Genomic DNA, 24,561 nt, shown 5'->3' on the forward strand with positions numbered 1-24,561 from the left:
CCTTTTTCTCCACAAACTCTCCAACACTTGTTATTACTTGTCTTGTTGATAACAACCATTTTGACAAGTATGAGACGGTATCTCATTGTATTTTTTTTAAAGCAGTTTTAGCTTCACAGCAAAATTGGGCAGAAGGTACAGAGGTTTCCTATTTATCTCCCTGTTCCCACATATGGATTGCCTCACCCATTATCAACCATCCCTAACCAGAGTGGTACATTCATTACATTTGTTGACATATTATTATTACCCAAAGTCCATAGTTTACATTAGAGTTCACTCTTGATGAGGTATTTTCTTTGGGTTGTGACAAGTTTATAATGGCATGTATCTGCCTGACCAGGTGATGGTGCAGCGGATAGAGCACCAACCTAGGATACTGAGGATCCAGGTTCAAAACCCCAAGATCGCCACTTGAGCGCAGGTTCATCTGGCTTGAGCACAAGTTCACCAGCTTGAGTGCAGGGTCGCTGGCTTGAGTGTGGGATCATAGACATGACCCAATGGTTGCTGGCCTAAGTCCAAAGTTTGCTAGCTTGAGCCCAAAGGTAGTTGGCTTGAATCCCAAGGTTGCTGACTTGAAACCCAAGGTCACTGGCTTGAGCAAAGGTTCACTGGCTCTGCTGTAGCCCCATCCCTGGTTAAGGCATATATGAAAAAGCAATCATTGAACAGCTAACCTGCTGCAGCTATGAGTTGATGCTTCTCATCTTTCTCCTTTCCTGTCTGTCTGTCCCTGCTGGTCTCTCTCTTAAAATATATATATATATTTATTATATATAAATTTATATTATATATAATTTTTATATATAAATAATTTTATATATAATTTTATACATATAAATGATTTTATATAAATAATTATGTATACTATATAAATAAAAATATATAAAATATAAGTATATAATGTATATATATAAAATGACATGTATCTACTACAGTAGTATGATACATGAGTATTTTCACTGCCATAGAAGTCTTCTATTACTCATATTCATCCATACCTTCCCCCAACCCCCTGACAAACACTGATTATTTTATTCTCTCCAAGTTTTTCGCCTTTTCCAGAATGTCAAAAAATTGAAATTATACAGTATATAGCCTTTTCAGATTGGCTTCTTTCACTTCGTAATATGTATGAAAGTTTCCTCCATATTTTTCATGGCTTGATAGTTCATTTCCATTTAACACTGAATAATATTCCATTTTCTAGACATACCACAGCTTATTTATCCATTCATCTACTAAAGAACATCTTGGTTGCTTCCAAATTTTGGCAGTTATGCATAAAATTGTTACAGACATATGCAGGTTTTGTGTGGACTTGTTTTCAGCTCCTTTGGGTAGGTAACAAGGAGTGTAATTAGGTATGGTAAGAGCATGTTTAGTTTTGGAAGAAACCAAACTGTCTTCCAAGGTAGCTGTACCATTTTGCATTCCCAGTAGCAATTAATGAGAATTCCTGTTATTTCTCATCCTTACCAACATTTGGTGGTGTCAGTATTACAGATTTTGGCCATTCTAATAGGTTTGTAGTTGCATCTTGTTTTAATATTCATTTCCCTGGTTACATAAGATGTGGAGCATCTTTTTATATGCTTATTTGCTGTTTGTATATCTTCTTTGGTGAGGTTTCTGTTATGGTAGTTGGCCTATTTTTAGATGGGGTTCTTTGTTTTCTTTTCTCTTTTAAGATTTTATTTATTGATTTTACAGAGAGAGCAGATAGGGGGTGGTGAAAGGAAAACTATCAATTCATGATTGTTTCACTTTTGTTGTTCATTTGTTGCTTGTTATATGTGCCTTGATCTAGCAAGCCCGGGTTTCAAACCGGCAACCTCAGCATTCCAGGCCAACATTCTATCCACTGTGCCACTACAGGCCAGGCAATAAAACGATTTATTAAGGGAACTACTATTGTGAACAAAATAGCAGCTGCAATATCTTTTTCTCCTTCTTCAAGAAAATTGGTCTAATGCACAGGAAAAAAAATCCATAGAATAACGAAACAGTGGGATGCACAGGTAGAAAAGGCTTTGACCCTTCCCTCTTTGAATTTCATTTTGAAAACAGTAAAGAGAACGTCGAGATAAGATATTAAAACACTACCTATGATGAGGATTTGAATTGGGCCTGAAACGATAAACAATACTAGTTCATTGACATAAGGGTCAACACAGGAGAGTCTGTATAAAGGAAGAACATCACAATAAAAGTGGTTGATATGAGTGGGTCCACAGAAAACTAACCTAAATAAAGACCCTACAGGAATCATGGAATTCGTATTTCCAGCTATTTAGTTCCTCTGTGGACATCTGAGTCAGAGTTGCTTAGACATCATGGTGTGGTACCGCAGTGGTCTGCTTGTGGCCACATAGTGATCATAGGCCATTGCTGCTAGGGAAAAGCAGTCTGCAGTTTCAACAGTGCAAATGAAATAAAATTGTGCCATACATTCATAGAGGAAAACCATTCTGTTCTCAGAAAAGAAGTCCCCTAACATCTTTTTAAAAATTTTTTTTAATTTATTCATTTTAGTGAGGAGAGGGAGAGAGAGAGAGAGAGAGAGAGAGAGAGAGAGAGAGAGAGAAGGGGGAGGAGCTGGAAGCATCAACTCCTGTATGTGCCTTGACCAGGCAAGCCAAGGGTTTTGAACCGGCGACCTCAGCATTTCCAGGTCGATGCTTTATCCACTGCGCCACCACAGGTCAGGCAAGAAGTCCCCTAACATCTTAAGAGTAATGGCACAGGCACAGCAAGAATTCAAAAACGTGAGGTTGTCCAGAAAGATGTATACTGGGGTGTGAAGATGTGATCTTTTGAAATGAATATCATCAGGCCAAGATTCTCCAGTACAGTGATCAGATAGATGACAAAGAACACCACAAAGAGAAGGGTGATCTATAAATCTAGTGAGGATAAACTCATTGTTCATGGTATGATTTTCTTTAGCCATTCCTGACCTCTCTGTTGATTAAAAAAAATGTGGAGAAATGAGATACTAATTTATAAGATGCTCAATTCAACTATATATCTCTTTCTAGCCCAGAAAGATGACGAGAATCTTCCAAAATGTTTTCACGGGTCACATAGATTTTGGTGCATGATTTCCGATTCTGGGAAAGTATCAATTTTCTGAAGCTATTACCTTTTTAGCTACTTATTTAACATTTTTTCCAGCATAGTTTCAAGAAAAACATCAGATTGGATGCACAAAGATGCCTTTTGAGGTCTTGAGAGGAGTCTTTTTCTATATGGGTTCTTCTATATGGTTTAAGTAAAGCTGATTTATAATTTAAGTGTCAGCAGTTGGTATCAGTGTTTCCAAACAATTGCAATGACTGTATATACATCCTAATTAACAGTGTTGTTTATGGTGCACGATGTGGTGTGCCAATGGTACTATACTGAGTTGTATACTTAAAACCTATATGGTTTTATGAACCAATGTCATGCCAATAATTCCAATTAATTTATAAAAGACAATTTTCATACACCCATGTTCATAGCAGCATTATTCACACTAGCCAACTGAAATGTCCACTGATGGATGAACAGTTGAACAAAATGTGGTATATACACACAAAGGAATATTATTCAGCCATAAAAAAGAATAAAATTCTGACACATGTTAAAAGATAGATTAACTTTAGTGACATTATACTAAGTGAAATAAACTAGACACAAAAGGACAAATATTGTATGGTTGCACTTACATGGATTAAAGTAGTCAAATTCATAGAGACAGAAAGTAGAATGGTGGTTGTCAGGGAGGGAGGGAATGGTAGTTATTGTTTGGTGAATATGGAGTTTCTGTTTGGGAAACTGAAAAACTTCTGGATGTAAATAATGATAATGGTTGCACAATCTGAAGGTACTTAATGCCACTGAACTATATATTTAAGTATGGTTAAAGTGGTAAATTATATGTTACATATATATTACCATAAGAAAAAATGTTTTTTAAAGATTAGATTCATTTGCATATTCTTAGAAGTTTCTATTTCCAATGCTAGATAAGTATACATTTTAAAATGATTAGGAACAAATGAGGACTATTTATATTAAGGGGGTGGGTTTGGGGAGAGGGGAAGAGATGTGGATGGAAATAGGGAGGAGAAAGAGAAAGGAGAGGAGAGAAAAAACGAAAAAGCTGCATTAACAACCTTCCAGGTTATTTATAATACTATCTATGCATGCAATATAAAGTTATTCATGTGTATAAAAAAAGTTAAAGGCCTGACCAGGTGATGGCACAGTGGATAGAGCGTCGGACTGGGATGCAGAGAACCCAGGTTCGAGACTTTGAGGTCACCAGCTTGAGCGCGGCTCATCTGGTTTGATTAAAAAATGGTGTTTATTTAGAATATGTAATGCAATGGCAAGGTTGCTGGCTTGAGCAAGGGGTTACTCGGTCTGCGGTAGCCCCACAGTCAGGGCACATATGAGAAAGCAATCAATGAACAACTAAAGTGCCACAACGAGAAACTGATGATTGATGCTTCTTATCTTTCTCTGTTCCTGTCTGTCTGTATCTATCCCTCTCTCTGAAAAAAAAAAAAAAAGTTAAAGCAATTTAAATGCTACCAAAAGAATTTGGAGAAAGCACAAGGGTTAAATATTGGTAAATTATATGTCAAAAACACCATGAATTTCAAACATGAAACAGAAAATTATTGTAATAAATATGATAATATTTTCATAGTTTTATTCTATATAGAGCTTATATGAATTAGAATAATCACTAAAAATAAAAGACAGGAATAATAAAATATTAAAAATACAATTTTTTTAACAAATTAAAAGTGTTTGACTTTATTACTAATTAGAGAGGCATCATTTGAAACACTTATGAGGGAAAATTTATTTTTCCCATCAAAATAGCAAAGAAATGATATGTAGTCCTGTCTAAAAGACTAAAATTGAAACCCAAATGCATTCCTGTCAGAAGTATAAATTGGTGAAATTATTAGAAAGTAATTTGGTAATAGATTAAGGAAATTTTTACATGTTCATACCCTATGGCCAGTAACCATGAATCCAGCAAAGGAAAATAATTAGGACCTCAAAGAAAGATTTACATATAATAATGTTCATTGTAATGTCATTTATAATAGTGAAAATTTAAAAACACCTACATGGTAAACATTTGGTATAATAATTAAAAATGGTTTTTATTTAGAATATGTAGTGTAATGGCAAACTAGACATAATTAAACATTATGTAAAAAAATATGAAGTTTTATGTACAGAATCATTCTAATTTCCTGAATAAATATTCATATATAAATGTGAAGAAAAGGAAGCATAGAAACCCAACAAATGTTAATACTATTTTTCTCTGTGCAATGGAAATTCTAGATCACTTTTTTCCTTTGTATTTTCTCTATTTCAAATTTTCTACAATGAGTATTACTTTTACAATCAGAAAATGATTTTTTATTTAAATAGGTAAAATTACATGCTCTTTGGTCTGCTATGTTTTATAGCTTGATAACTCCACAATAACCATAGGGAATCCAACTAACAACTAATATATTCTGCACTTTACAATTTTATAGTAAATAACATTACATTTGATCTATCAAGGAGGTGTCATCCCTATGATAATGGCATTTATTCACAGTTATAAATCATAATAGTCTGCTGACAATCTTGCATACATCTTAAATCACTTAGGAACACAATCACATCTTGTGGCAAGGCATTTTTTCAGAGACAGAGAGAGTCAGAGAAAGGAATAGATAGGGACAGACAGACAGGAACGGAGAGAGATGAGAAGCATCAATCATCAGTTTTTTGTTGTGACACCTTAGTTGTTCATTGATTGCTTTCTCATATGTGCTTTGGCCGTGGCCCTTCAGCAGACCGAGTAACCCCTTGCTCAAACCAGCGACCTTGGGTCCACGCTGGTGAGCTTTTGCTCAAACCAGATGAGCCCGTGCTCAAACTGGCGACCTTAGGGTCTTGAACCTGGGTCTTTCTGCATCCCAGTAATGCTCTATCCACTGCGCCACCGCCTGGTCAGGCATGGCAAGGCATTCTTAAGGCCACTTATCTCTATGTAAAATAATAACTCTTTGGTGTCTAGTTTTACTCTTTTGAATGTTGTGTTTCCATGATATTTTAAGATGCTATGATGCTCAACTCACATTTATTAAATTTTCAGCTTTTTTTAAACTTTAGTTATGTATCTCTTAGATTTTTCTTTAAAGCTGGAGTTCTAATTTATTGGGGAATGCTATATTTCAACCTACCTTGTTGTAGTTAATTCAAGAATCATTTATTTATTGACCTGGTATTTACTAAATGCCTGCTCTGTGCTAAATATAACTTTCTCAAAAAACCAGTTGACCCTCCTAGACATTTCGCCCTTGATAGTTTCCTGACTATTCATTGCCCACAACTACTCCATATTCCAGGAACGGAGGACAAACATTTTAGAGAGCTATGGAATGATCTCTTCCCTTTTGGCTTCATTACTGACTTTAAATCTTAGACTATTTGGGACTGATTCTTTTAGGAACAGTACTTTAAAATGAACATTTGAAATCTATATAAGTATAATTTGAATAATTTTTTTCATTAAATGCCTTACAGTTACCAGCTTGAAGTTAAATTACATGGAAAGATTTCCTTCAGTTTTCCTAGTTGATCATAATCAAACAGAAATAAGTTTACATTGATATTTAATTTCTCTAAAAATCAAGAGAGAAACTAGAAAGCTCCCTAAAATTACTTCAGGAGTTTAAAAGAATTGTTTGAAGTTATATTTTTTCCTCATATAATTCGTTTAATACATAGGGAATCTCCAACACATAAGTTTTAAACACCATTTCAACGTAGAGGTTAATAAACTATTTCATCTGTTAATATGTAAATTATATGGTAAACATTATTCAAAGAGGTTTCCAAAACTTCACTAGTGTCTTCTGTTATTACTGCAATAATATGCCTTTACTTATTTGTTTCTGGTAAATTTAAACTTCCTTTGAATTCAGAAGCAATACAAATGCATTATAATAATTTGACTAGTGCTTACACAATAGACTTTAGGTTAAAGGAAAGAATGAAAGGAACTCAAAAAGTTGAAAACTAAGAATTGTAAGGTCCAAAAAACTCCCCAAATATTGTAAGGAAATAAATGTTCTTGAAGTTTAATAAATATTTTAAATATTTCTCACCTGGATTTCCCTGTTAAGTTTTAAAGTCTGGTTGGTTGCCTCACGTTGGTTTTTAAAGTAAATCCAGCAACAAGTCTTTACTTTCTTGATAGTTTTGGAGAATATTTCTACCAACAGGTCAGTGATAATATTTATGTCATTGGTAGAGAATGGTTGAAATATTTTAAATATTCTAAGGGGATTTACTTGGCATTGACATCAGAGTCTAGCCTGCGAGACCTAATTTTCTAAACATTACAAACATACTAAATTGGAATAATTAAATGTATCCTTTGAGACCTAAGGAGTAAGGCAAATGTCCACATCTAAGCAAATTTTTTTTTTCTTTTTTTTTTTTTTTCATTTTTCTGACGCTGGAAACAGGGAGAGACAGTCAGACAGACTCCCGCATGCGCCCGACCGGGATCCACCCGGCACGCCCACCAGGGGCGGTGCTCTGCCCACCAGGGGGCGATGCTCTGCCCATCCTGGGCGTCGCCATATTGCGACCAGAGCCACTCTAGCGCCTGAGGCAGAGGCCACAGAGCCATCCCCAGCGCCCGGGCCATCTTTGCTCCAATGGAGCCTTGGCTGCGGGAGGGGAAGAGAGAGACAGAGAGGAGAGCGCAGCGGAGGGGTGGAGAAGCAAACGGGCGCTTCTCCTATGTGCCCTGGCCGGGAATCGAACCCGGGTCCTCCGCACGCTAGGCCGACGCTCTACCGCTGTCTAAGCAAATTTTAAGGGCCATGTTTTGACTTTAATTCATTTGAGTTAATATCATTTGTCTTTCTCAGCAATCTGAATATAAAGTCTTAAGTGGGAATAAAACAATTCCAACTAATTTGGCTAGCAAAGGCTTTGTAGAGGAACCGGGAACTGAGCTAGGATTTGTTTCCTCAGAGGAGAGGTGGGATGTGAACAGAGCTCATAAAGTAGCACCTGTCTCACTGGGTGCTAGCGCAGTGAATAGAGCATTAGACTGGGAGGTGGAGGACGCAGGTTCAAGACCCTGAGGTTGCCAGCTTGAGCTTGGGCTCATCTGGTTTGAGCAAGGCTCACCAGCTTGAGCCCAAGGTCGCTGGCTAGAGCAAGCGGTCACTCAGTCTGCTGAAGGCCCACGGTCAAGGCACATATGAGAAAGCAATCAATGAGCAACTAAGGTGCCACAACGAAGAATTATGCTTCTCATTTCTCTCCCTTCCTGTCTGTCCCTCTCTCTGTCTCTGCCACAAAATAAATAAATAAATAAAATTAAAATGCTTTAAAAAAAGTCATTATACAATTTCTAGGATCTTCCTTTGAAATTACATTTATAATGCCTTTAATGTGATACTGTACATACCTTTACATTTTTCTTGCTTCTCAAAAGGCTTCTTTTCTCAAAATACTTTTTTTTTGTTTTGTTTTTTTCTGAAGTTGGAAACAGGGAGGCAGTCAGACAGACTCCTGCATGCACCTGACCGGGATCCACCCGGCATGCCCACCAGGGGTCGATGCTCTGCCCATCCGGGGCGTCGCTCTGTTGTGACCAGAGCCATTCTAGCGTCTGAGGCAGAGGCCCCAGAGCCATCCTCAGCACCCGGGGTCAACTTTGCTTCAATGGAGCCTTGGCTGAGGGAGGGGAAGAGAGAGACAAAGAGGAAGGAGAGGGGGAAGGGTGGAGAAGCAGATGGGCGCTTCTCCTGTGTGCCCTGGCCAGGAATCGAACCCGGGACTCCTGCATGCCAGGGAGATGCTCTACCACTGAGCCAACCAGCCAGGGCCTTCAAAATACTTTTTTATTTAGGGCTCCTCCATAACTTATAGTGTTATACATTAATATTGCTCATCAATTTCAGGTTTCAATTTGTTTTGCTAATTATCTTGACTTTTCTAACTTTACATCATTTGAGTTCACTTTATTTCATCATGTTCTGCATTCACCATATACCACCCCTAAGCCAAGCCCTTCTGTTCACAGTTCTCTGAATAAGTCACTTTCTTGTTCCATTTGGTGTCTTTTACCTTATCTGTATTACCTTTAACATGTCCCTCCATTTACTCAAATCCTTCTTTAATGCTCTAAGGTCTGTCCAACTTCCTTAGGCCAAACACATGGGTCTACTTCCCAAATTCCCAAGCTGTTATTACCCACATAACACCTTTAGAGTTTCAATCTTTGCCTTGTATGGTCCGCTAGCATTTCATGGATGTAAGTCTTATTCTCCAAATATCAGGATTATGCATATTTCTGAGATGTACTCTGAGGACTCAACAAAGAACAAAGCAGAAAAAAAAATCCCTGCTCTCAGAATTAAACTCTAGACCAATGTGGCTATTTCAGGAGAGGAACACAGTCCCATGATAATGCAGACAGGAGTAAGTCTGTGCTGATATGGCACCATGGGGAAACTTTCTCCCATAATGAGAACTTGTTAAGACTTGTTGGGAAAAGGGTTCACCAAAGGAACTGTGAAAAAATGATGAGTGTGCTCCTGGCTCACCTCTTATCCATGAAACCATGTGGGATCAGTGAAAGAATTACAGAGTTGTGAAAAATATCATGTGGCTCATTTCTTTTTATTCTAAATTTCTTTTTTTTTTTTTAATTTTTTTATTTTAATTTTATTTTATTTATTCATTTTAGAGAGGAGAGAGACAGAGAGAGAGAGAGACAGAGAGAGACAGGGGGAGGAGCTGGAAGCATCAACTCCCATATGTGCCTTGACCAGGCAAGCCCAGGGTTTCGAACTGGCGACCTCAGCATTTCCAGGTCGACGCTTTATCCACTGCACCACCACAGGTCAAGCTATTCTAAATTTCTTACATATTTATGAACATTTTTATTCTTTCTTAAAATATTTTAAAAGTCCTATGCTCAGTACTACAAAACAGCTTCCATTTATTGCACCACTTATTCACACATTCACACAGTAAATACTTTACAGTGCCCACTGTTGGAGGAGGTCAGAGGATGTCACACACCCCTGCTCGGGTGAATCTACAAGCTGGACCTGACTTCTCAGCTCTTCCCCTGTCTTTGGAATGTGTATTCTTCCCACTGTTCTCACAGTGAGAGATCTTCTCAAGGATGGATCTGAACACATGACTGAACAGAGATAAGGCCTCTATAAAACTTGGAAGATTCTGGCAGGCAGGTGTGGAGATTACTCGCCTTGCAGCTACTCAGGACAAGCCTGGTAAGTAAGTTCCTTTACTTATTAAAAATTCCACCTGCCAGTTTGGAGCAGTCAGCCTCTTTTTTTGGTTTCTTTTTGTCTTTCGTGTGTGGGAGCCTGTTTGAGAACCAACAACTTGAGTGTCATCATATTTATAGATTCTGTTTCTATGGACCTTACATTCTTAGAGGAGCTTGGGGATGCAGATAATCAGTCCATATATAAGAAAAATAGCCAAAACTAGCAAGTGTATATACTAATGATCAAATTGGAAAAGGTGATAAAGAACACTTGAGTTACTCTAATTCAGATGGTTAGAAAAAGTCTATAAGAAAAAGTGAGCAGTCAAGCCGAGATGTGAGTAGCAAGAAGCCACACGTGGCAGTTTAGAAAAGAATGCAGTCAAGACAAAGGAGAGGTGGTGAAAATTCCTTAAGGCAGAAATAAGCTTTGCTTGTTCGAGAAACCCATAAAAGGCAGTAAAAGTAGTGGGTGATGAAATTGAAAAGTTGATCTTGTAGGGTTTGTAACATAGAGTATGGAGTTTGCATTTTATTTTCCATGCAATGAGAAGTGTTGAAAGGGGGCATTACTTTTTTACTGCTATTGTAACAAAGTGCCACAAATTCTGTAGTTTAAAACATGAATTTTACTTGCTCATAGTTCTTGAGGTGAGAAGTCCGAAATAAGCCTCTTTGGGCAAACATTAAGTTTGTCAACATTCCTTTTGGAGGCTGTAGGGGAAAATCTATATCCTTGCCTCTTCCAGTTTCTGGAGTCTGGTCTAATGATCACCTTCTATCGCCAAATGCTGGAGTGGCCAGTTAAATCTTTCTCACTCTGATTCCAGCTCTTTTGCTTCCATTTTCAACATTTAAAAAAATGACTTTGGGCCCACTGAACAATCAAGGATTCTTTCATTCCCCCTTGCCATGTAACATAGCATATGAAGAACCGAGAATTTAGAAGAACATCTTTGAGGGGGAACATTATTCTGCCAACCAAATAGCATTACTTTATTTATACATTTTAAAAAGGAACACTCTTCCAATTGTTTAGGAAATACACCATGAAAGGCAAGGGTGGAAGTGGGGAGACCAGCAGGGAGGATATTGCAGTAGTACAGAATTAGGGGATAGTAGTGGACATAAAGAAGGGCAGATGGAGTTGGGATGGTTTCGGAGGATGAACCAATGGAATTTGCTGATGATTTCCATTTGAGAGGGAGATGTGAGAGGATAAAGACAGCTAGCAGGAAAACTGCCTAGATTTTTAGCTGGGAGCATATGAGGAGAAGATGTTAACATTTATTGAGTTGAGGGAGACTAGAGGAGGAATGCTTTCTTGTGCGGGAGAAAGGTCTGGATTTAGAGATATGTTTTAATTTATCCATGTTGTGTTTGTGATGCTTATCAGTTATCTAAGTTGAGGTGTCAAACAAATAATTAAATATAAAAGACAAAGCTAAATATTAGGAAACATTCGTGCATATATAATATATATATGTATTATATATACATATATACACACATATATATTTAAAAGCTGGGAACTGAGTAAAATAATCTAGGGAGAACAGGAAGGCAGAAAAGAATAAGGTACAGGAGAGAAGCCTATAGGACTCTGGTATACATATATACACACATATATATTTAAAAACTGGGAACTGAGTAAAATAATCTAGGGAGAACAGGAAGGCAGAAAAGAATAAGGTACAGGAGAGAAGCCTATAGGACTCTGGTTTATATTAGGCCATATTATCTAGCATACAAATGCCTGATGGGAGTAGAATATAGTACTGTAAGAATTATAGAAAGTATCCTAAAAAGATGTGGTCAGAATGCCAAATCAAAGAGCTTAAATTTTATTTAGTAGGTCCTGAATAAATCGTCAAGGGCTGATGCTATCAAATCTGAGTTTCAGAAAAACAATTCTGTCACTCATTGCTTTATTCTCTATGTTACATTTTTGCATGATGGTCTGATGATAAGTTACTTAACAAATGTTTGCTCCTTATGTACTATGTATGATTAAATAAATGGAATGAAGAATAACATCCTAAACTGAGATTGTTACAGAAAAAATAACAACCAATAAACAAGACCATCACCCAAAGTCAAATAATTTTCAGTCACCATATATTTGTTGTTGTGTGGTGAGCACATTTGTGGTTTTTATTTGTTTTGTTCTTTGTATCTGGTCAGATAACCCCATTGAGTATTCCCCTGCAGTGGGGGTTTTCTTATGATAAATTCTCTCAGCCTCTGTATGTCTGCAAAAAGTTTTATTTTTCCTTTATATTTGAAGGATAACTTTGATGGATATAGTGTTCTTGGTTGGTAATTCCTCTCTTTCAGAACTTTGAATGTTTGGGTCTACCCTCTTCTGCTTGTAGAATTTCTGCTGAGAAGTGTGATGATAACCTAATGGCCTTCCTTTATATGTTATATTCTTCTTTTCCTTAGCTGCCTTGAGGATTCTTTCTTTGTCATTGATTTTTGACAATTTTATTATGATGTGCTTTGCAGTAGGTCTGTTTAGGTTGAGGTAACTCAGCATTCTGTTTGCTTTTTATTTTTTATTTTTTATTTTTTTCTTTTTTTTCTTTTTTAATAAATTTTTATTAATGTTAATGGGATGACATTAATAATTCAGGGTACATATATTCAAAGAAAACAAGTCCAGGTTATCTTGTCGTTCAATTATGTTGCATACCCCTCGCCCAGAGTCAGATTGTCCTCTGTCACCCTCTATCTGGTTTTCTCTGTGCCCCTCCCCCTCCCCCTAAATCTCTCCCTCCCTCCCTCCTGCATCCTCCCTCCCCCCACCCCTGGTAACCATCACACTCTTGTCCATGTCTCTTAGTCTCGTTTTTATGTTCCACCAATGTATGGAATCATGTAGTTATTGTTTTTTTCTGATTTACTTATTTCACTCCGTATACTGTTATCAAGATCCCACCATTTTGCTATAAATGATCTAATGTCATCATTTCTTATGGCTGAGTAGTATTCCATAGTGTATATGTGCCACATCTTCTTTATCCAATCTTCTATTGAAGGGCTTTTTGGTTGTTTCCATGTCTTGGCCACTGTGAACAGTGCTGCTATGAACATGGGGCTACATGTGTCTTTACGTATCAATGATTCTGAGGTTTTGGGGTATATACCCAGTAGAGGGATTGCTGGGTCATAAGGTAGTTCTATTTGCAGTTTTTTGAGGAACCACCATACTTTCCTCCATAGTGGTTGTACTACTTTACATTCCCACCAACAGTGTATGAGGGTTCCTTTTTCTCCACAGCCTCTCCAACATTTGTTATTACCCGTCTTGTTGATAATAGCTAATCTAACAGGGGTGAGGTGGTATCTCATTGTAGTCTTGATCTGCATTTCTCTAATAACTAATGAAGCTGAGCATCTTTTCATATATCTGTTGGCCATTTGTATTTCTTCCTGGGAGAAGTGTTTGTTCATGTCCTCTTCCCATTTTTTTATTGGATTGTTTGTTTGTTGTTGAGTTTTATGAGTTCTTTGTAAATTTTGGATATTAGGCCCTTATCTGAGCTGTCGTTTGAAAATATCAGTTCCCTTTTAGTTGGCTGTCTGTTTATTTTGATATCAGTTTCTCTTGCTGAGCAAAACTTTTAATTCTGATGTAGTCCCATTCATTTATCTTTGCCTTCACTTCTCTTGCCATTGGAGTCAAGTTCATAAAATGTTCTTTAAAACCCAGATCCATGAGTTGAGTACCTATGTCTTCTTCTATGTACTTTATTGTTTCAGATCTTATATTTAGGTCTTTGATCCATTTTGAATTAATTTTAGTACACGGGGACAGGCTGTAGTCGAGTTTCATTCTTTTGCATGTGGCTTTCCAGTTTTCCCAACACCATTTGTTGAAGAGGCTTTCTTTTCTCCATTTTGTGTTGTTGGCCCCGTTATCAAAGATTATTTGACCATATATATGTGGCTTTATTTCTGGGCTTTCTATTCTGTTCCATTGGTCTGAGTGTCTATTTTTCTGCCAATACCATGCAGTTTTGATTATTGTGGCCCTATAATATAGTTTAAAGTCAGGTATTGTAATGCCCCCAGCTTCATTCTTTTTCCTTAGGATTGCTTTGGCTATTCGGGGTTTTTTATAGTTCCATATAAATCTGATGATTTTTTGTTCCATTTCTTTAAAAAATGTCATAGGAATTTTGATGGGAATTGCATTAAATTTATATATTACTTTGGGTAATATGGCCATTTTAATTATATTTATTCTTCCTATCCAAGAACAAGGAATATTTTTCCATCTCATTGTGTCTTTTTCTATTTCTCTTAGCAATGCCTTGTAGTTTTCTTTATATAGGTCCTTTACATTCTTTGTTATGTTTATTCCTAGGTATTTTATTTTTTTTGTTGCAATCGTGAAGGGGATTATTTTTTTCTAATTTTTCATTGTTGGCATATAGAAAGGCTATGGACTTCTGTATGTTAATTTTGTATCCTGAGACCTTACTGTATTGGTTTATTGTTTCTAGTAATCTTTTTGTGGAGTCCTTCGGGTTTTCGATGTATAGGATCATATCATCAGCAAAAAGTGATACCTTTACTTCTTCTTTTCCGATATGGATGCCTTTTATTTCTTTGTCTTGTCTGATTGCTCTGGCCAGAACTTCTAGCACCACGTTAAATAAGAGTGGAGAGAGTGGACACCCCTGTTGTGTTCCTGATTTAAGGTGGAAAGTCCTCAGTTTTACGCCATTTAATATGATGTTGGCTGATGGTTTATCATATATGGCCTTTATTATGTTGAGATATTTTCCTTCTATACCCATTTTGTTGAGAGTCTTAAACATAAAATTGTGTTGTATTTTATCAAAAGCCTTTTCTGCATCTATTGATAAGATCATGTGGTTTTTGTTCTTTGTTTTGTTGATATGGTGTATTACGTTAACTGTTTTACGTATGTTGAACCATCCTTGAGATTCTGGGATGAATCCCACTTGATCATGATGTATTATTTTTTTAATATGTTGTTGTATTCGATTTGCCAGTATTTTGTTTAGTATTTTAGCATCTGTATTCATTAGAGATATTGGTCTGTAGTTTTCTTTCTTTGTGCCATCTTTGCCAGGTTTTGGTATGAGGGTTATGTTGGCCTCATAAAATGTGTTTGGAAGTATTGCTTCTTCTTCAATTTTTTGGAAGACTTTGAGTAGAATAGGAACCAAGTCTTCTTTGAATGTTTGATAGAATTCACTAGTATAACCGTCTGGGCCTGGACTTTTATTTTTGGGGAGGTTTTTAATAGTTTTTTCTATTTCCTCCCTGCTGATTGGTCTGTTTAGGCTTTCTGCTTCTTCATGACTCAGTCTAGGAAGGTTGTATTGTTCTAGGAATTTATCCATTTCTTCTAGATTATTGTATTTGGTGGCATATAGTTTTTCATAGTATTCTACAATAATTCTTTGTATATCTATGATGTCTGTGGTGATCTCTCCTCTTTCATTTTGGATTTTATTTATTTGAGTCCTGTGTCTTTTTTCCTTGGTGAGTCTTGCCAAGGGTTTGTCGATTTTGTTGATCTTTTCAAAGAACCAGCTCCTTGTTTTATTGATTTTTTCTATAGTTTTTCTGTTCTCTATTTCATTTATTTCTGCTTTGATTTTTATTATCTCCTTTCTTCGGCTGGTTTGGGGTTGTCTTTGTTCTTCTTTTTCTAGTTCCTTAAGGTGTGAAGTTAAGTGGTTTACTTCGGCTCTCTCTTGCTTGTTCATATAGGCCTGAAGTGATATGAACTTTCCTCTTATTATTGCTTTTGCTGCATCCCAGAGATTCTGATATATCGTATTTTCATTTTCATTTGTCTGTATATATCTTTTGATCTCTGCACTTATTTCTTCTTTGACCCATTCATTTTTTAGAAGTATGTTGTTTAGTTTCCACAATTTTGTGGGTTTTTCCCCCTCTTTTTTACAGTTGAATTCTAGTTTCAAGGCTTTATGATCAGAGAATATGCTTGGTACAATTTCAATTTTTCTAAATTTGCTGATATTGTCTTTGTGGCCCAACATATGGTCAATTCTTGAGAATGTTCCATGTACACTAGAGAAAAATGTATACTCTGTCGCTTTGGAATGAAGTGTCTTGTAGATGTCTATCATATCCAGTTGTTCTAGTATTTCATTTAAGGCCACTATATCTTTATTGATTCTCTGTTTGGATGACCGATCTAGAGCCGTCAGCGGTGTATTGAGGTCTCCAAGTATGACTGTATTTTTGTCAGTTTTTGTTTTAAGGTCAATAAGTAGCTGTCTTATATATTTTGGTGCTCCTTGGTTTGGTGCATATATATTAAGGATTGTTATGTCTTCTTGATTCAGTGTCCCCTTAATCATTATGAAATGGCCATTTTTGTCTCTGAGTACTTTTTCTGTCTTGTAGTCAGCATTATTAGATATGAGTATTGCTACACCTGCTTTTTTTTGGGTGTTGTTTGCTTGGAGTATTGTTTTCCAGCCTTTCACTTTGAATTTGTTTTTATCCTTGTTGCTTAGATGAGTTTCTTGTAGGCAGCATATAGTTGGATTTTCTTTTTTAATCCATTCTGCTACTCTGTGTCTTTTTATTGGTAAGTTCAATCCATTTACATTTAGTGTAATTATTGACACTTGTGGGTTCCCTATTGCCATTTTATAAATTGCTTTCTGTTAGTTTTGTATCTTGTTTGATTCTTCTCTTTTGTTTTTCTATCGTTTGTTTTTGTTTGTTTGTATTCCATACTTCTTTCCTCTGTTGCTACCTTTTTTAAGTCAAGTGTTTTTGTGGTGGTTTTTTCAAGGGTCGTTACCATTAAGTAATGAAAAGGGTACCTACCATATTCATTGTAGTACCCTTTCTTGTGAGTATTTCTGCGCTTCATCGTCCTTTGCTACTGTTAATCTTCATCCTTTCTCCCCTTTTTTTTTTCTTTTGTTGTCACAGTTTAAGTTTGGTTTTATTGTTTTCTTGGTGGAGCTGTTACTTGTGGTTATGTTTTCTTTTGTTCTTTGAATCTGGTTGGAAAACCCCCTTTAGTATTTCCTGGAGTGGGGGCTTTCTGATGATAAATTCTCTCATCTTTTCAGTATTTGTAAATATTTTTATATCTCCTTCGTACTTGAAGGATAGCTTTGATGGGTATAGTATTCTTGGCTGAAAGTTCTTCTCTTTCAGGGCTTTAAATATTGGGGTCCACTCTTTTCTAGCTTGTAGAGTTTCTGCTGAGAAATCTGATGATAATTTAATAGGCCTTCCTTTATATGTTGTATTCTTCTTTTCCCTGGCTGCCTTGAGAATTTTTTCTTTGTCATTGGTTTGTTTAATCTTCATTATGATGTGCCTTGGAGTGGGTTTGTTGTGGTTAAGAAAACTTGGTGTTCTGTTTGCTTCTTGAATTTGAGGCTTTAATTCTTTCCACAGGCTTGGGAAGTTCTCATCTATTATTTGTTTGAGTATATTCTCCATTCCATTTTCTTTCTCTTCTCCCTCTGATATACCGATTATTCTTATGTTATTCTTTCTGATGGAGTCAGACAATTCCTGTAGGGCTTTCTCGTTTTTTATTATTTTTGAGTCTTTTTCTTCTTCTCTCTGTTGTGCCTCAAGTTGCTTGTCTTCTATTTCACTGATCCTGTCTTCTCTCTGGGCTGTTCTATTAGCTAAGCTTGTTACCTCATTTTTCAGCTCTTGAATTGAGTTTTTCATTTCTGTTTGATTTGTTTTTATAGTTTCAATTTCCTTGGTAATATATTCTTTGTGATCGTTGAGTTGTTTTCTGATTTCCCTAAATTGCCTTTCTGTGTTTTCTTGTATATCTCTGAGTATTTTTAAGATTTCTATTTTAAATTCTCTGTCATTTGGCTCCAAGGCTTCCAATATGTTAAATCTCTTCTCCATAGATTTTTCCACATCTATTTGTGTTACCTCTCTCTCTTTTGTATCCATAATGTTCGATTTCCTTTTTCTTATTGGCATCTGAAGATGGTCTTGATGATAGTGTTAATTGGAATTAATAAAAAATAAAAAGGAAAAAAGAAAAAAAAAAGGAAAACACTCCACAAAAAAAGTAATAATTTATTATTTCCCCCTTTTTTCTTTCTTCTCTTCCCCTCCTCTCACCTCCTTAGGGAAATATTGTGATGACCTGTGAATTATATTATGCTAAATGGAACAAAAACTGCCTATAATGGAGGGCCTGATTTGGGGTGAAGAGTTCAAGGGGCAAAAAAAAGGGAGTAGGGACCTACTAAATACAAAAAAAAGGGGGGGGGAAATCTTAGACAAGCATAAAATGATCTGCTTGTATGTGATGGTCGACTAAGAGATATAATGAGAGGGATGAGAGGGAAACAGAAAAAAGGAGAGAAAAAACAATAATTAAAAAAAATAAAAATAATAAGTAAAAATCTGTTGTATTAAGTGGAGCGAAGACTAAATACAATGGAGACTTTGGGTTGGGAGGAATGCTAGTGAGTTAAAAAGCAATGTAAAAAGTGCCCAAAATGCCACAAAAACAAACAAATAGAGGAAAACCAAGAACAAAAGCAGAAGAAGAAAAAAAAAGAACAACAACAACAAAAAAAAACCCCACAAAAACTTGAGTCCCAAATTAAATAATTTTTTCGTGATTGAGGCTTAAATGGGAGGAAAAGTAAAAAGAGAAAAGAAGAAATGAATAGAAAGGAAAAAATAAGAGTAAGAGAGAAACGAAGGAAGAAAAAAAGGAAAGGAAAAAAAAACAAAAGGGGAGAGAGTGAGAGTTAAGGGTTTTGGAGTGTAACCCTAAAGGAGAGTTAGGATGAAGAAAAGAAATAAAATGTAACACTCATGGGTAGTGTAGTTCAAGAAAAGGGTAGCATAAGATGGGCAGAGAGTAAAAGGACCGAGGTGGAAGAAATAGAAATAATAATAAAGGCAATAAGATAGAAGAAAGAAACAATAACAACAAATAATTAGTGGAACAAGTTATAAAGTCTGTGGATTTTTCTTGATTTTGAGAGGTTAACTTCTTCCTTTTTTCTTTTCTCTCCCTCTTCCTGGTCGGTGACTCTGTACCCCAGGTTCTGCCCCTTTGTCACTCTTAGGTAGGAATTTGCAGTTGATGGTATTCTATGGCAATGTCATATAATTGGCTTTAGTCTCGCTGGTAGTCAAGGCTTGTTGGCGTTTGCAAAGTCCAACAATGAGAGAGTTTGCTTTCCTGGAGTCTCTTTCCTAGTCTCCCCTTCCTGAATTAGCAGCCTGGTGATCCAGCTATGAGGCTGCCACTGCTTCTGTCTGGGGAGTAAGAGGCTCAAAGAGCTGGGAAATCCCCACTCTATCCTCACTCAGCGAAAGGCTCTGGGTAAGGCTCTGGCAGTCAGAGCCTCCAGCGTAATGAGGTGGGGCTGGGAGTCAATTGTTGTCAAGGTGACTGTTCAGCGCCTATCATTCAGTTGGACCACTCAACCCAGGCTTTCCACACTTGGTAGCCTGTTTTGGCTGGGAAGAAGAAGCACTAGTCGCTGTTTGCTTTATGGATCTTAATATCTGCCAAGTCCCTCTTGTTAGGTATATCCCTGAATATGGAGGCTCTGTCAATCAGAAGTTGCCCCCGCCCCTTTAGCGAAAGGCACTGAAAAATATCCCGCCTCTTGTCTTGGATCGCTGAACTGGGAGAGATCTTATCAATTAGAGCCCCGTGGGTGCGTAGATTTCGTGGGTTAAGCTAATTTCAGTGATTGGATCCGCAGCTGTGCTCCAGAAAGTATTTCAGGCTGTCTGCGTGCCCCTCCCCCCAGCGCTTGATTGTTAGCTTGAATGGCTGGGTGAGGTGCCCCGCCCACAGAGAGAATCTCCTGACTAAGAAAGACAGCCTTGGCGCCCCTCCCGGAACTCGGCTCGGGGCGCGCGTGCGCGCGCGCGGTTTCTCAGCACGCCAGTGGACGGGGACCGCGGCAGGGGGTGCGCGCGGGGTTTCTCCGCACGCCAGTGGCCGGGGACCGCGGCACAGGGTGCGCGCGCGGTTTCTCAGGGTATGCTGGGGCGGCCGCCAGTGCCCAGGCTGCCGTCCCCGAGTGTGGGCGGGCAGCTGCACGTGTGGGTTGACTCACCACAGGTGTACTCTCTCCTCAGCAACAGTCCTTTTGCTTTCAGTGTGTGTGTGGAACTCCGGAATGCTCCGAGGATAAATTTTTCTGTTTCTAGTTGATAAATTTGTTGAGATTTTGGGGAGATCTGTCGGACGCGCTGCTCACGGTGACATTTCCGTGACGTCACTCTGTCTGTTTGCTTTTTAGATTCAAGGCTCTAACTCTTTCCATAGGGTTAAAAATTCTCATCAATTTTTTGTTTGATTAGGCTCTCCATTCCCTTCTTCCTCTCTTCTTCTTCTCATACACCTCTTATTTGTATATTGCTCTTTCTGATAGAGTCAGACAATTCTTGTAGAGCTCTATCATTTTTTAAAAATTTGCAAGTCTCTCTCTTTTTCTGTCTGTGGTATCTCTAGTTGCCTGTCTTCAATGTCACTGATTCTTTCCTTTATCTGGCTTGTTCTATTAGTTAAACTTGCTACCCCAGTCTTCAACTCATGTATTGAGTTTTTATCTCTGTTTTTAAAGTTTCAGTTTCCTTGGTGAGGTATTTGTTTTGTGTTCTGAGCTCATTAAGTTGCCTATTGTTGTTTTTTCGCATCTTCTTGAGTATTTTCAGAACTTCAATTTTGAATTCTCTATCATTTAACTCCAAAGTTTCCATGTGATTAAAACTTTTTTTTTGGAAATTTTTTATTTTCATTGTGAACTACATCTCTGTCTTTTGTAGTGATGGCATTCAACTTCCTCTTCCTTGATGGCATTTGAAAGTGATATTGTTAGAAACTTTAAAAAGAAAACTAAAAAAATGAAAATTAAAAATTAAAAAAATACAATAAAAATTAAAAAAATAACAAGTAAAAAATAAAAACCACAGAAAACAAAGATTAAAAACCAAACACCCCCAAAAAAGAAAAATAAAAAACAAAAACACCCATAAAAAATTAAAAAATATAAAATTAAAGAAAAGGAAATTTAAAAGAGAAAAAAGGAATAAGGAAAAAAGGGGAAAAAGGAAAAATAAATTTTGGTTTTAAGAGATTACTGTTTTCTTCTAATAGTTGTTGCTGTACTACATGTTTTAGCTCTGTGAAATTTCTGGGATGTCCTCTGCTGAGATGTTGCTGTTGCAATGATGTAGGTGGGGCATGTTGTGAGGGCTTTATGGCTTCAGCTTTATGGCTTTGGCTTTTCAGCTTTAGCAGTGGCAATCTCAGGCTTCTGGGTGCTCTTTCCCATGTCTCAACAGACCTGGGGACCAGTTTCGGAGCACCTCTGTTCTTCAACGGAGAGAGTGGCTCTGGAGAGATAGCTGTGGGAGTCTGTGTCTGCCACTCTCCATACTGCAAGGTGAGGAAGGCAGGATGTAGAAGGTGGGGGGAGGGTGCTGCACTTTAGTTTTCTTTATCTCTGCCAAGTGTGAGCTGCAGGCAGACTACGGGAACACTGGCTGTGACCCTGAGCCCAGGCTGCTTTGGTTTAGTTTCTCCTCTGCTCCTCTTTCTCACCTTTTCTTCCAGCTGAAGAAGACTCAGGCACTCCAGGTTTCTCTCTCCATCCCCTTAGTCCAGTGGTCGGCAAACTCATTAGGGAACAGAGCCAAATATCAACAGTACAATGATTGAAATTTCTTTTGAGAGCCAAATTTTTTAAACTTAAACTATATAGGTAGGTACATTGTTATTATAACCTGAGTACCCACATGTGGTATTTTGTGGAAGAGCCACACTCAAGGGGCCAAAGAGCTTCATGTGGCTCACGAGCCATGGTTTGTTGACCCTGACTTAGACAAAATCCAGAGAGCCCAATCTTTCCTCCTCCCCATAGTCTGGTAGAGAGAAAAAAAAAAAACAGTCACTCTGGGTTTGTCTCCCCTCCAGAGCCTGCTATGAATGCATTTTACCTTCCACCCCCCTTTTCAACCTATCTTCAATGTGCAGATCTTTCAGGCAAGCCTGTGAGCCCAGCTGGAGTTCCTTTGCTGCATCATTGTTGTTCAATTTGTTGAAATTTTAAGGGGAGAGATCAGGAGTATCTCTCACACTGCCATTACTCTTATATCCATGTGATGGGTACACAACACAATCAACAGCTCAAATGCTATAGAGACGTTCACCTGAAGCCTATGCACTCTTATTAATCAACCTCACCCATTAAATTTAATTTCTAAATAAAAAAATAGAAAGATAAGTAAAGCTGAAAATAAAAATAAAATATTTTAGTAAAAAAATACCCATTTTACCTACAACTGGTTGAAAGAAGTAAAGGGATTAAGTACAAATTGGCAGTTATAAAATAGTCATAGTGATATAAGCATAGCACAGGGAATACAGTCAATAATACTGCAAAAATTCTGTATGGTGTCAGGTGGGTACATGAAATAATGGGGCAGACATTTTATAAAGTATTTATATATGCTGTACACCTGAAACCAATACAGAATAATACTGAAAATAAACTGCGATTGAAATATGAAAAATAAATAAAATAAATTCACATATTTTCTTTCAAATTAGGGTAAAATATGTACTATATTTATATGCAGATTTTGAATACCAATTAAGATAATTAGTTCTATCAGAAAATAAATTATTTAGTAGTGAAATGAAAACTAAAAGTTTCATAATGTTATTAAATAAACTATAAACTATATACTATTTTTATTTTGTGGCCTAAAATATCAAGACCATGATATTATTAATATGCCCAGAAATATAACTGTAAAGAGAAAAAAAAACCCTATTTTTTCAGAAAAACTCAATGCATATTTTTCAAAGGTTTTTTTTTTTCTTTTTCTACAAAGCAGTCTAATCCTAGTAAGCATCACTGGTGGTAAATAGAAGGCCTGACATTCAATATTCATTCAAATAATGACTATTGAGTTACTGCTATGTACAATTATGGTTCATTAAACAAACAAGACAAAAATCCTTGCCCACATGAAGCTTATAATTTTGTTGCTGTACATCCTATTAAAGAATATATCATACAAAAGTCCATAGCCTTTCTATATGCCAACAATGAAATATTAGAAAACGAACTCAAAAAAATAATCCCCTTCACGATTGCAACAAAAAAAATAAAATACCTAGGAATAAACATAACAAAGAACGTAAAGGACCTATATAATGAAAATTACAAAGCATTGTTAAGGGAAATCGAAAAAGATACAATGAGATGGAAAAATATTCCTTGTTCTTGGATAGGAAGAATAAATATAATCAAAATGGCCATATTACCCAAAGTAATATACAAATTTAATGCAATTCCCATCAAAATCCCTATGAGATTTTTTAAAGAAATGGAACAAAAAATCATCAGATTTATATGGAACTATAAAAAACCCCGAATAGCCAAAACAATCCTAAGGAAAAAGAATGAAGCTGGGGGCATTACAATACCTGACTTTAAACTCTATTATAGGGCCACGATAATCAAAACAGCATGGTATTGGCAAAAAAATAGACACTCAGACCAATGGAACAGAATAGAAAGCCCAGAAATAAAACCACATATATATGGTCAAATAATCTTTGATAAAGGGGCCAACAACACACAATGGAGAAAAGAAAGCCTCTTCAACAAATGGTGTTGGGAAAACTGGAAAGCCACATGCAAAAGAATGAAACTCGACTACAGCCTGTCCCCGTGTACTAAAATTAATTCAAAATGGATCAAAGACCTAAATATAAGACCTGAAACAATAAAGTACATAGAAGAAGACATAGGTACTAAAATCATGGACCTGGGTTTTAAAGAACATTTTATGAACTTGACTCCAATGGCAAGAGAAGTGAAGGCAAAGATAAATGAATGGGACTACATCAGAATTAAAAGTTTTTGCTCAGCAAGAGAAACTGATATCAAAATAAACAGACAGCCAACTATATTTTCAAACGACAGCTCAGATAAGGGCCTAATATCCAAAATTTACAAAGAACTCATAAAACTCAACAACAAACAAACAAACAATCCAATAAAAAAATGGGAAGAGGACATGAACAGACACTTCTCCCAGGAAGAGATACAAATGGCCAACAGATATATGAAAAGATGCTCAGCTTCATTAGTTATTAGAGAAATGCAAATCAAAACTACAATGAGATACCACCTCACTCCTGTTAGATTAGC

At 36.8% G+C, this 24,561-nt stretch overlaps 1 pseudogene; it reads right to left on the minus strand.

The window, feature by feature from the left end:
- Positions 1 to 1,972: 1,972 nt before the first annotated feature.
- Positions 1,973 to 2,956, minus strand: LOC136311656 (olfactory receptor 5K1-like; annotated as a pseudogene).
- Between the last annotated feature and the right edge of the window lie 21,605 nt (positions 2,957 to 24,561).

This window comes from Saccopteryx bilineata, chromosome 8, assembly GCF_036850765.1.
Source record: "Saccopteryx bilineata isolate mSacBil1 chromosome 8, mSacBil1_pri_phased_curated, whole genome shotgun sequence".
NCBI classification, from domain to species: Eukaryota; Metazoa; Chordata; class Mammalia; order Chiroptera; family Emballonuridae; genus Saccopteryx; species Saccopteryx bilineata.